This window comes from Heterodontus francisci, unplaced genomic scaffold, assembly GCF_036365525.1.
Source record: "Heterodontus francisci isolate sHetFra1 unplaced genomic scaffold, sHetFra1.hap1 HAP1_SCAFFOLD_43, whole genome shotgun sequence".
In the NCBI taxonomy this organism is placed as follows: Eukaryota; Metazoa; Chordata; class Chondrichthyes; order Heterodontiformes; family Heterodontidae; genus Heterodontus; species Heterodontus francisci.
This window is the reverse complement of record NW_027141852.1, coordinates 12,610,679-12,622,519: the sequence shown is the minus strand read 5'-3', so window position 1 is coordinate 12,622,519 and position 11,841 is coordinate 12,610,679. Positions and strand designations below refer to the sequence as shown.

The following is an 11,841-nucleotide window of genomic DNA, read 5'->3' as shown; positions in this document are numbered from 1 at the left end:
GACAATTATCCAGGAGGAAATTAACTGTCACTTGGTAGAACATGGGCTAATAAATGACAGCCAGTACAGATTGGTTAACAGAAGATTGTGTATGAATTAATTAATTAATTAATTTCTTTGATGAAGTTTCAGAGAGAGTTGACCAGGGTGGTGAGGTTGATGGTGTGTGTCTGGACTTCAAAATTGTGTTTGAAAAAGTACCATAAAATAGACTTGTGAACAAAATTCGAGCAGATGGGATTAAAGGGGGTAGTGGCAGCGGGGATACAAAATTGGCTGAGGGACAGAAAGCATAAAGTAGGGTGAATGCTTGTTTTTGGGAATGGAGGGACTAATCCAGGAATGTCACTGTTGTTGCAGTATGTGCAGTGTCTGACCCTGAGCTGTCCGAGGGAGGGGGCTGTTTGTGATGTTCCTGTGGGGTGCATTATCATCAGGGTCACTCTCTGAGCTGTCACAGGGATGGGGCAGTGTGTGATATCCTTGTGCATGTCATGCAAGCCCACTGGCATGTGGTTCCATCCTGATGCCAAGAAACAGAGCCCCAGATATGGGCAAAAAGTCTCACTTCCCTGTGGGTGTCTTGAGAGAGAAGAGGGCTGAGGGAGTAAACCTGGACAGTAAATCCGGAGTGGAGTCCCGTAGGCAGTTACCTGTTACTTATCAGGTAGTTTTCCAGCAACTCCTACAGCAGAGCAATACCAAACAGTACTGTTTTTTTCCTTTCCTTTGGACAATACTAGCAATGCTGAGAGGGGGTCCTGATGCTCAGTGTCTCCATACTATTTGCCCAGGCCTGTGCCCTGGAGAGGACACTCCAGCTTTGTGGTTAAACATTAGCACAACACGGGAAGAAACAGTTGCTGATTGTAAGCTCTCACTCAATTGGTGTAGACTATGAGCACCAGGGGTTACTTCTGACAGTGAGAGAGATCATCATGTCTCATTGGATAACTACCACCCACTCAGTAACTGCTGTCCTGCCATGACCTACTTGCTTCAATGGATGCTTGGAGCTTAGAGAGTCATCTCTCAACAGGCAGTTCGATAATCTATGCACCAGGCAAGACAAACTTAACAAAGAAGACACCAGTCCTTCGCATCGCAAGCTGGAATGTGAGGACCATGAGTCCTGGCCTTACTGACAACCTTCTGCAGGTTGATGACACACACAAGACAGCTGTGATCGACAAAGAACTCACAAGGCTCAATGTGGACATTGCTGTTCAGCAAGAAACTAGACTCGTTCAAAGTGGATCCCTCAAAGAGAAACACTACACCTTCTTCTGGCAGGGGAAAGCCCAAGTGGCAACTCGTGGGTTTCACAGTAAAAAACACGCCACTTGCAATGAGTGAACCACCCACAGTAGGCTCAGAGAGACTTCATACTCTTCACTTGTCAACAAGCGCGGGCCCAGTTAATCTCATGTGCATCTATGTCCCGACACTCACCTCCACCCCAGATGTCAAGAATCAATTCTATGAGACACTTGACGCTGCCATCAATGGAATTCTCAGCACTGAGGGATTGTATCTTCTAGGAGATTTCAACGCAAGTGTGGGTACTGACTATAGCTTGGCCAACTAACATAGGGCACCAGGGGATTGGCAAGATGATCAAAACTGGACAGAGGTTGCTGGATCTATGCTGTCACCATGGACTCTGTGTGACAAACAGCTACTTCCAGTTCAAGCTGTGCCACAAGGTGTCCTGGAGCCATCCAAGATCACGCCACTGGCACCAGCTAGAACTTAACATCACCAGACGTACCACCCTCAGCAGTGTCCTCATCACTCACAGCTATCACAGCGCAGACTGTGACACTGACCACTCCCGAGTGCGTAGCAAGGTCAGGCTTCAGCCAAGGAAGCTTCACCCATCCAAGAAGAAAGGTCCTTCACGGATCAACACTTGCCGAACCACTGATCCAGAAAGGACCCAGGAGTTCCTCAACATCCTCGATCAGGCTCTTTCAGAAAACACCCAAGGCCTCAGTGCGGTGTCAAAGTGGAATCATCTGCACGCCACCATCTATAACTCTGCACGGGAAAAGAGATGGGAGGAATGCTGACTGGTTTGAGGCTTATTGGACTGAAATGGAGTCAGTTACTGTAACTAAGAAGAGAGCCCTCATGAACTACAAACCAGTCCCCAGCAAACAAACTCTCGATGCTCTCAGAGCTGCCAGAAACAAGTCTCTGCAGACTACTCGGCACTGCACCAATCAATACTGGTTAAGGCTCTGCAACAGCATACAATCTGCCGCTGAATCTGGGGGATGCCAGAGGGACATATGAAGGAATTCAACACACCAAGGTTCCTTAGACAGCACCTTCCATACCCGCAACCTCTACCAACTAGAAGGACAAGGGCAGCAAATTCATGGGGACATCACCACCTGCAAGTTCCCCTCCAAGCCACACACTATCGTGACTTGGAGCTCTCTCGCCTTTCCTTCACTGTCGCTGGGTGAAAATCCTGGAACTCCCTTCCTAACAGCACTGTGGGTGTACCAACCTCACATGGACTGCAGCGGTTCAAGAAGGCAGCTCACCACCACCTTCTCATGGGAATTGAGGGATGGGCAATAAATGCTGGCTTAGCCAGTGATGACCACATCACATGAATGAATAAAAAAAAAATTATGAAAGCAACGGGCGCAGCAGTAACTAAATCAGCACCTTTGAAGACAAAGCCAGGGACAATCATCACTGAACCTGACAAGCAGATGGAAAGGTGAGTGGAGCATTACCTTGAACTCTACATAACGGAGAACATTGTCATTGAAGTAGCTCTCAGCGCCAATCCAGACTTCCCTGTCATGGAGGAGTTGGACAGTGACCCCACTATCATAGAACTCAACAACGCCATTGACCGTCTTGCCAATGGTAAAGCCCTGCGAAATGATGGTCTTCCACCTGGAATCATCAAAAGTGGAAAAGCGGCTCTGCTGCAGCATCTCCATGAACTTCTGTGTCTCTGTTGGAATGAGAGATCAGCGCCTCTCAACATGCGTGATGCAAACATTGTCACCTTGTACAAAAATAAGGGGGAATCGCAGTGACTGCAGCAATTACCGAGGCATCTCCTTGCTAAGTATTGTGGGGAAGGTCTTTACTCACATTGCTCTGACCAGATTGCAGACCCTGGCATCACACATCTATCCTGAGTCTCAGTGCAGCTTCAGAGCTGGTAGATCGACAGTCGACATGATTGTCTCACTTCGGCAGTTACAAGAGAAGTACTGTGAACAGTACAGACCACTCTACATTGTCTTTATAGACATCACCAAGGCCTTCAATCTTGTCAGCAGAGACGGACTCTTCAAACTGCGATGGAACATAGGCTGCCCTCCTGAACTCTTGGGCGTCATCTCTTCTTTCCACGAGAACATGCACAGTACCATCAGTTACAATGGAGCAACACCAGATGCTTTCAAGATCAGCAGTGGGGTAAAGCAGGGCTGTGTCCTGGTGACAACTCTCTTAGAAACAGAGGAACATAGGAGGAGGCCATTTAGCCCATCGAGCCTGTACTGCCATTCAATTAGATCATGGATGATCCTCTGCCTCAACACCACTTTCCCGTGCTATCCCCATATCCCTTGATGTCATGAGTATCAAGGTTTCGATCAATTTCTGTCTTGAACATGCTCAATGATTGAACTTCCACATACCCCTGGGGTAGAGAATTCCAAAGATTCACCACCCTCTGAATGAAGAAACTCCACCCTATCTCAGTTTTAAATGGCCTTTTAAATGAAACTTTAAGGAATACAAGCCCAGTTTCCTCATCCCAGGGATTAGTCTGGTGACCGTCCATTGCACTCCCTCCATGGCATGTATATCCTTCTTTAGATAAGGAAACCAAAACTGTACACAATACTCCAGCGCAGTCTCACCAAGGCTCTATACAATTGCAGCAAGACATCTTTACTCCTGTACTCAAGACCCTTTGTGTGAAGGCCAACATACCATTTGCCTTCCTAATTGATTGCTGCACCTGCATGCGAGCTTTTCGTGTCTCATGAACAAGGACACCCAGGTCCCTTTGAACATCAACACTTCCCAAACTCTCACCATTTAAGAAATACTCTGTCTTTCTGTTTATTCTGCCAAAGTGGATAACTTCACACTTATTCATATAATGTTCCATCTGTCATTTCATTCAGTTATCCTCTCCAAGTCCCCTGGAAGCCTCCTTGTAAACTCCTCACAGCTCACATCCTTTACAATTAGCATACTCTTCTCCATGCTGCAATTGTACACTTTCAGTGACTCAGATGGGGGTGTCCACCTGCATACCAGAGCTGATGACAAGCTGTTCATCTTGGCAAGACTGCGCGCCAAGACTAAAATGAGTCAGTTCCTAGTCTGTGAGATGCTGTTTGCTGATGACGCTGTGCTGACATCCCATAATGAAATTCACTTGCAGCAGTTTGTATATCGGTTCTCCCTGGCCTGCAAGGAGTTTGGACTGATGATCAGCATCAAGAAGATCAAAGTTATGGGCCAGGACGTCGAGACTCCATCTTCCATCAAAATCGACAACCTCACTTTGGAGGATCAACAATCACCAGCAATCTGTCCCTTGATGCTGAAATCAGCACCAGGATTGTCAATGCTGCAGCTGTCATGTCAAAGTTGAGAAGACCAATGTGAACCAACAGCAAACTGACCAAAAATACGAAGCTCTGCGTGTACCAGGCTTGTGTTCTCAGCACCCTCCTTTATAGTTGAGAAGCATCAACAACTTATACAAGTCAAGAAAAGCAGCTGAACAGCTTCCACCTCCACTGTCTCAGATGGATATTGGGCATCTCCTGGCAGGACAGAGTGCCGAATGCAGAAGTACACCAGCGTGCAGGGATCCACAGCATGTTTGTCCTCTTGAGTCAGCGGTGACTCTGTTGACTGGGTCATGTGTGCTGAATGGATGACGGTCGCTTTGCCAAAGACATGCTCTGTGGTGAGCTTGCTATCAGCATGAGACCAACAGGTCACCCACGTCTATGATACAAGGACATCTGCAAACGAGATCTCCAGCAGACTGGGAGTGCAGTCGATGCATGGGAAGTCCTTCCTGCTGACTGGAATTCCTGGAGAAAAGCATTCAGGAAGACGATGGGAAAAGCAGAGGACAAAAGAAATGACCAGTTGGGGGGAAAGAGAGCTCAGAGGAAGGAAAAATTATCAGTCGACCTCGGGCCAATGATATTCATCTGTCCCAGCTGTGGAAGGGATTGTCACTCACGAGTCATCCTCTACAGCCACAACAAACGATGTTTAATACAGAAGTGACCTACACGGCAGGCGTAGCCCATCGCCGTCCGAGACGGACAGTTGCCTATTACTATTACAGCGACAGCTACAACTACAAGAGCGGGTCAGAGGCTGGGAACTCTGCGGCGACTAACTCACCTCTTGACTCACCAAAGCCTGCCCACCATCTACAAGGCACAAGTCAGGAATGTGATGGAATACTCATGCCTGGATGAGTGCAGCTCCAACAACACTCAAGAGATTGACACCATCAGGTCAAAGCAGCCCACTTGATTGGCACCCCAGCCACCACCTTAAACATTCATTCCCTCTAGCACCAGTGCAGAGGCAGCAGTGTGCAACATTTACAATATGTACTGCAGCAACTTGCCAAGCCTCCTTCAACAGCACCTTCCAACCCACAAACTCAACCACCTAGAAGGACAAAGGTAGCAGACGCATGGGAACAACACCACCTTCAAGTTCCCCTCCAAGTCACACACCCTCCTGACTTGGCACTATACCGCCATTCCTTTACTGTTGCAGGGTCAAAAACCAGGAACACCCTCCCAAAAAGCACTGTGGAGGTGCCAGAGGACTGAACAGTGGCAAATGTGACTTCCTATTTCAACAAAGGGTGTAAGGGGTAACTACAGGCCAGTGTGATTAACAGCAGTGGTGAGTAAGGTTTTAGAAACAATATTAGGGAAAAAATCAACAGTCACTTGGAGAGATTTGAGTTAATTGAGGAGAGTGAGCATGGATTTATAAATGGGAGTTCATGCTTGACTAACTGCATTTTTTGATGAACTAACAGGAAGATGATGCAGCGAATGTTGTTGATATGGATTTTAAGAAAGGATGGATGGATGGATTAAGAATGAATGATAAGGTAGCACATAAAAGGGTGGTTAACAAAATTGAGGTTCATGGAATAGGAGAGTCACTTCCAATTGGATAGAAAATTGCTTTAAGGACAGAAAATAGCGAATCATAGTAAATGGTTCTTTGTCAGACTGGAGGATAGTCGACAGTGGGTGTTCTCCAGTGGTCACTGCGAGAACCACTGCTTTTTCTGCTATATGTAAATGACTCGGATCTTGGAATATCGAGTAGAATCTCAAAATATACCGATAACACCAAACCTGGAGGAGTGGTAAACAGTGAGGATGATATGACCTGCCTGCAACAGGACAGTGATAGGCTAGCAGAATGGGCAGACAGGTGGCAGATAGAATTTAATAGTGACTCGTGTGAGGTGATGCACTTTATCAGAAGGAATTGGGAGAGACAATATATACTTAATAGCAAAGTTCTAAACAGAACTAAAAATAATGCACCTTGTCAGTGGCTTGTTGGTCCAGGGGTATGATTCCCACTTTGGGTGTCTGATTGGTTAATATGCGAGAGGTTAACAGACTAGCCCTTCTTCATTTGTGTTTTTAGTTGAAGGTCATCAATTGTTTGCAGCCTCACAGAAAGCGAAATTGACGTTCATACAGATCCTGTTTGAGGACCAGAGAACTGGATTCAAAGAGCCTGTTGACAAAATTGAAATGAACAAAATGTACAGGTCGCCAAGTGGGTGTCTGAAGGTGGAGCAGTAACTGAGAGCTGGATCCAGAAACAACATGACTAGTAGCTAGTATGGAATGGAATTCTTCTGTGTTTCTGTTGTTCGGTTTCGATTAGGGTGGCACAGTGGCGCAGTGGTTAGACCCACAACCTCACAGTTTCAGGGCCCTGGGCTCAATTCTGAGTACTGCCTGTGAGAGTTTGCAAGTTCTTCCTGTGTCTGTGTGGGTTTTTGCTGGGTGCTCTGGTTTCCTCCCCCTCCAAAGACTTGCAGGTGATAGGTAAATTGCCCGTAGTGTAGGTAGGTGGTAGGGAATATGGGATTCCTGTCGGGTTAGTATAAATGGGTGGTTGTTGGTCGCCACAGACTTGGTGGGCCGAAGGGCCTGTTTCAGTGCTGTATCTCTAATAATAATATCTCATCGATTTTCTTGTTTTTCTCTTTTTTGATGCGTTTGAATAATTGTGGATCCTTCTTCAGGGTGTTTCCATTCACCAGGAAGCTCTGACCTCTGATGATGTTGATCATAATAAGCTTCTGATAGTTTTGGAACTGAGCAAATTTCCTTTGCTTGAGTCTGCAAGATGTAACTCAGTCTGACATGTGGATCCAAGGGAGGATTTGAAAGCCACCCCTGCATTGGAGCATACAGTTGTATCCATCCAATAAGAGAGTGAGTAGAAGTGACAGTTCAGTCAGTCGAATATGAGACTTTTAATCTCAGGGTTGTGAGTTTGAGTGCCATTCTGTTTGTCCCTTTTTTGGGGCTTCATTAGCAGAGAGTACAAGGAGTGTTTGAAATGAAATTCAACAACAGTATGAGAAAGTCTCACTTTGATTCAGGACTCTTCTCTCTGCAGCATCTCGCTGCAAAAGATTGAATTTGATCTCATTTCTTTCTCAGCTCGGGGTCAATGCGGCTCGGTGGGACTTCTGGCTGTCTCCCGCTTCACAATCCAGCAGTACTGAGAAAGCAATGGGGAATATTACTCACATGTTGTGTTCTGTAACCTTTTGGAAAAATTGAATGTATGTATTTTCGTCCAAAACAAGGACACAAAGACATTAACCAAGTGGGGCTGAAATAGCTCAGTTGGGGGAGTGTCAGATTGAAGATCTAAAGGCAATTTCAATTCTTTATGCGTCCCATGCTTTTGTACTGATTTTCCAGTTGCACAATTTACTTTGAAATTATTTACCAAGCACCAGTGGATTGGATTTGAGAAACAACACAGAGTCATTTACAGCACAGAAGGTGGTCGTTTGGCCTATCATGTCCATGCTGGCTCTTCCCGGAGCAATCTAGTCAGTTCCACTCACCAGCTCGATCCCTTTCCTCCTGCAAGTTTCTTTCCTTCAAGTATCCATCCAATTTCCTTTTCAAATCATTGATTGTCTCTGCTTCCACCACACTCGTGGGTCAGGTCATTACCACCCACAACATAAAAAAGTTCCACCTCATCAAGGATGGGAAATATTTATTTCTTCTATATTTAGCTTATTGTTTATTTCTATGAGAAGAGAATGGCAGTCAACATGAAAGGGAACCCAAAGATCTTTGAGCAGTAGATAAGTAATCAGTGGGTAGTAAGAGGTGGAGTGGGCCTTATTAAAGACAAAGAGGATAGTACATGCTGAGAGGTGCTGGGCAATGTTAATATATTTAATGAGTACTTTGTATCAGTGATCACTAAGGAATTGGAATCTGACAAAATATCAGTAGAAGCGGAGAGAGTAGAGGCAATGGATCGGGTACAAATTGAGAGAGGGAGCTACTAAAAAGGCTGGCTGTGCTTCGGGTAGATAAATCACCTGGTACGGATGGCTTACATCCCAGGTTGCAAAAGGAAATGCGTATGCAGATAACAGAAGGGCTTGTTATAATCTTTCAATCTTCCCTGGATACGGGGGAGGTGCCAGAGGATTGAACAGAGGCAAATGTGACACCCTTATTCAAGAAAGGCTGTAAGGACAGGCTGGGTAACTACAGGCCAGTTAGATTAACAGCAGTGGTGGGTAAGGTTTTAGAAAGAATAATCAGGGTAAAAAATCAACAGTCACTGGAGAGGTTTGAGTTAATTAAGGAGAGTGAGCAGGGATTTATAAATGGAAGTTCATGCTTGACTAATCTAACAGCATTTTTTGATGAACTAACAGAGAAGGTCGATGAAGGGAATGCAGTGGATGTTGTTTATATGGATTTTATGGAAGTATTTGATAAGGTATCACATAAAAGGGTGGTTAACAAAATTGATGTTGATGGAATAGGAGGATCAGTGTCCAATTTGATAGAAAAGTGGCTTAAGGACAGAAAACAGTGAGTCATATTAAATGGTTCTTTGTCAGACTGGAGGATAGTCGACAGTGGTGCTCCCCAGGGGTAAGTGCTAGAACCACTGCTTTTTTTGCTACAGATAAATGACTTGGATCTTGAAATATAGAGTAGAATCTCAAAATATGCCGATAACACCAAACCTGGATGAGTGGCAAACAGTGAGGATGATATGAATTGTTTGCAACAGGACAGTGATAGGCGAGCAGAATGGGCAGACAGGTGGCAGATGGAATTTAATAGTGACTGATGTGAGATGAAGTATTTTAGCAGAAGGAATAGGGAGAGACTCAATGCTACAGTTGTGAAGAATGTGCAGGAGTAGAGGGACTTGGGTGTATGCCCATCAATCTTTGAAGTTGGCAAGACATATTGCGAGAGTGGTTAGCAAAGTATATGGGATCTTGGGCTTTATAAATAGAGGTATTGAGTACAAAAGCAGGGCAATTATGCTGAACCATTATAAAGCTCTGGTTTGGCCCCAATTGGATGTTGCGTCCAGTTCTGCTCACCACACTTTAGAAAGAATGTGCGGATCCTTGAGAGGATGCAGAGGAGATTTACCAGAATGGTTCCAGGGATGGAGGATTATAGTTTCAAGGTTAGGCTGGAAAAGCTAGGGTTGTTCTGCCTGTATCAAAGGAGATTGAGGGGAGAATTGATAGAGGTGCAAAAGGCTATGACAGTTTTAGATAAGTTGGCAAGGAAAAATTGTTCCCATTAACTATTGGTACAAGGACTAGGGACACAGATTGAATGTTTTGGGCAAGAGATGCAGGGGGAATGTGCGGAAGAACCTTTTTTACACAGTGATTGGTAATGATCTGCAAATCGCTGCCCACGAGGGTGGTGGAAGTGGAAACAATCGATGATTACAAAAGGAATTTGGATGGGCACTTGAAGGAAATAAATTTACAGGGCTACGGGGATCGAGCATTCGAGTGGGACTGACCGGATCGCTCCCTGGAGAGTCGCCATGGATTCGATGGGGCGAATGGCCTCCTTTTTTACCACAAATGACTCAGTGTCTCGATGACTCCAGGTCACTCGCAGAGTCAAGAAAACAGAGTGATGGATTTAACACAACATTATAAGTTATGTTTGTTTTGACAAAATGCAATAATAACTCGTCTCCACTCCTAGTATTTCTAAATCCCACACATTCACTATAATGTGAACAATTATTTCCTGTTGTGTCTCACTCAGATTTGTAAACTTCACTGTATTGGAGTGAGGTGACATCTACTGGCAGGACACAAGAACTGCAGTCAAGCGGCAGAAACTCCATCGTCTGTCAGGGTTAAAGAAACATTGCAATGTGAGGAAATAGTGAAGGGGTTTGATTGGGTAGATGGAGACATGATTCCACTTGTGGTGGTGTCTGAAGCAAGGGCCGGAAATATGAAATTGTGATTCATAAAAGAAATGAGGAATTCATGAAAAATGTAATTACGTAGTGAATGGTTAGAATGTGGATAGAATAGAAAGTGAGATTGGATGGACAGAAGCAGTCTGAAAGGATGGCTGAGACAAAAGGTGAACACCCTGAAACGTTAACTGTGTTTCTCTCTCCACAGATGCTGCCAGAGCTGTTGAACATTTCCAACACTTTCTGTTATGATTTCAGCATTTACAGGATGTTGCTTTGATCTGAAAAAAAATGGATGAACAGCTTTTCCACAGGAGCTAAAAATACATGCATTGTCAGTGGCTCGTTGGTCTAGAGGTATGATTCTCGCTTTGGGTGTACAATTGGTTAACATGCGAGAGGTCCCGGGTTCAACTCCCGGACGAGCCCATTCTCTTTTGTGTTTTTAGTTGAAGGTCATCGATCGGTTGCAGCCTGACAGCAGGCGGAATTGACTTTCATGCGGAGCCTGTTTGAGGACCAGAGAACTGGATTCAAAGAGCCTGTCGACAAAATTGAAATGAACAAAATGTACAGATCACCAAGGGGGTGTATGAAGGTGGAGTAGTAACTGAGAGCTGGATACAGGAACAACACGACTAGTATCTGGTATGGAATGGAATTCTTCTGTGTTTCTGTTGTTTGTTTTGGATTAACTCATGGATTTATTGGTTTTTCACTTTTTTGATGCGTTTGAAGAATTGTGGATCCTTCTTCAGGGTGTTTTCTTTCACCAGGTAGTTCTGACCTCTGATGATGTTGATCGTAATCAGCTTCAACTCACTGATAGTTTTGGAAGTGAGCAGATTTCCTTTGCTTAAGTCTACAACATGTAACTCAGACTGACATGTGGATCCATGGGATGATTTGAAAGCTGCCCCTGCAGTGGAGCATACAGTTGCATCCATCCAATAAGAGACTGAGTAGAAGTGATAGTTCAGTCAGTCGAACATGAGACTTTTAATCTCAGGGTTGTGAGTTTGAGTGCCATTCTGTTTTTCCCTTTTTTTGGGGCTTCATTAGCAGAGAGTACAAGGAGTGTGTGACATGAAATTCAACAACAGTATGAGAAAGTCTCACTTTGATTCGGGACTCCTCTCTCTGTAGCATCTCGCTGTGAAAGATTGAACTTTATCTCATTTCTTTCTCAGCTCGGGGTCAGTGCGGCTCAGTGGGACTTCTGGCTGTCTCCCGCTTCACAATCCATCAGTGCTGAGAAAGCAATGGGGAATATTACTCATATGTTGTGTTCTGCAACCTTTC

At 44.9% G+C, this 11,841-nt stretch overlaps 1 non-coding gene across 1 annotated transcript; it reads left to right on the top strand.

Moving 5' to 3' along the window:
* Window positions 1–10,879: 10,879 nt before the first annotated feature.
* On the top strand, window positions 10,880–10,968 carry trnap-ugg (transfer RNA proline (anticodon UGG)). Its single transcript is given in 2 exon segments — window positions 10,880–10,915; window positions 10,933–10,968. It is a non-coding gene; the product is annotated as a tRNA-Pro (tRNA).
* Window positions 10,969–11,841: the final 873 nt, after the last annotated feature.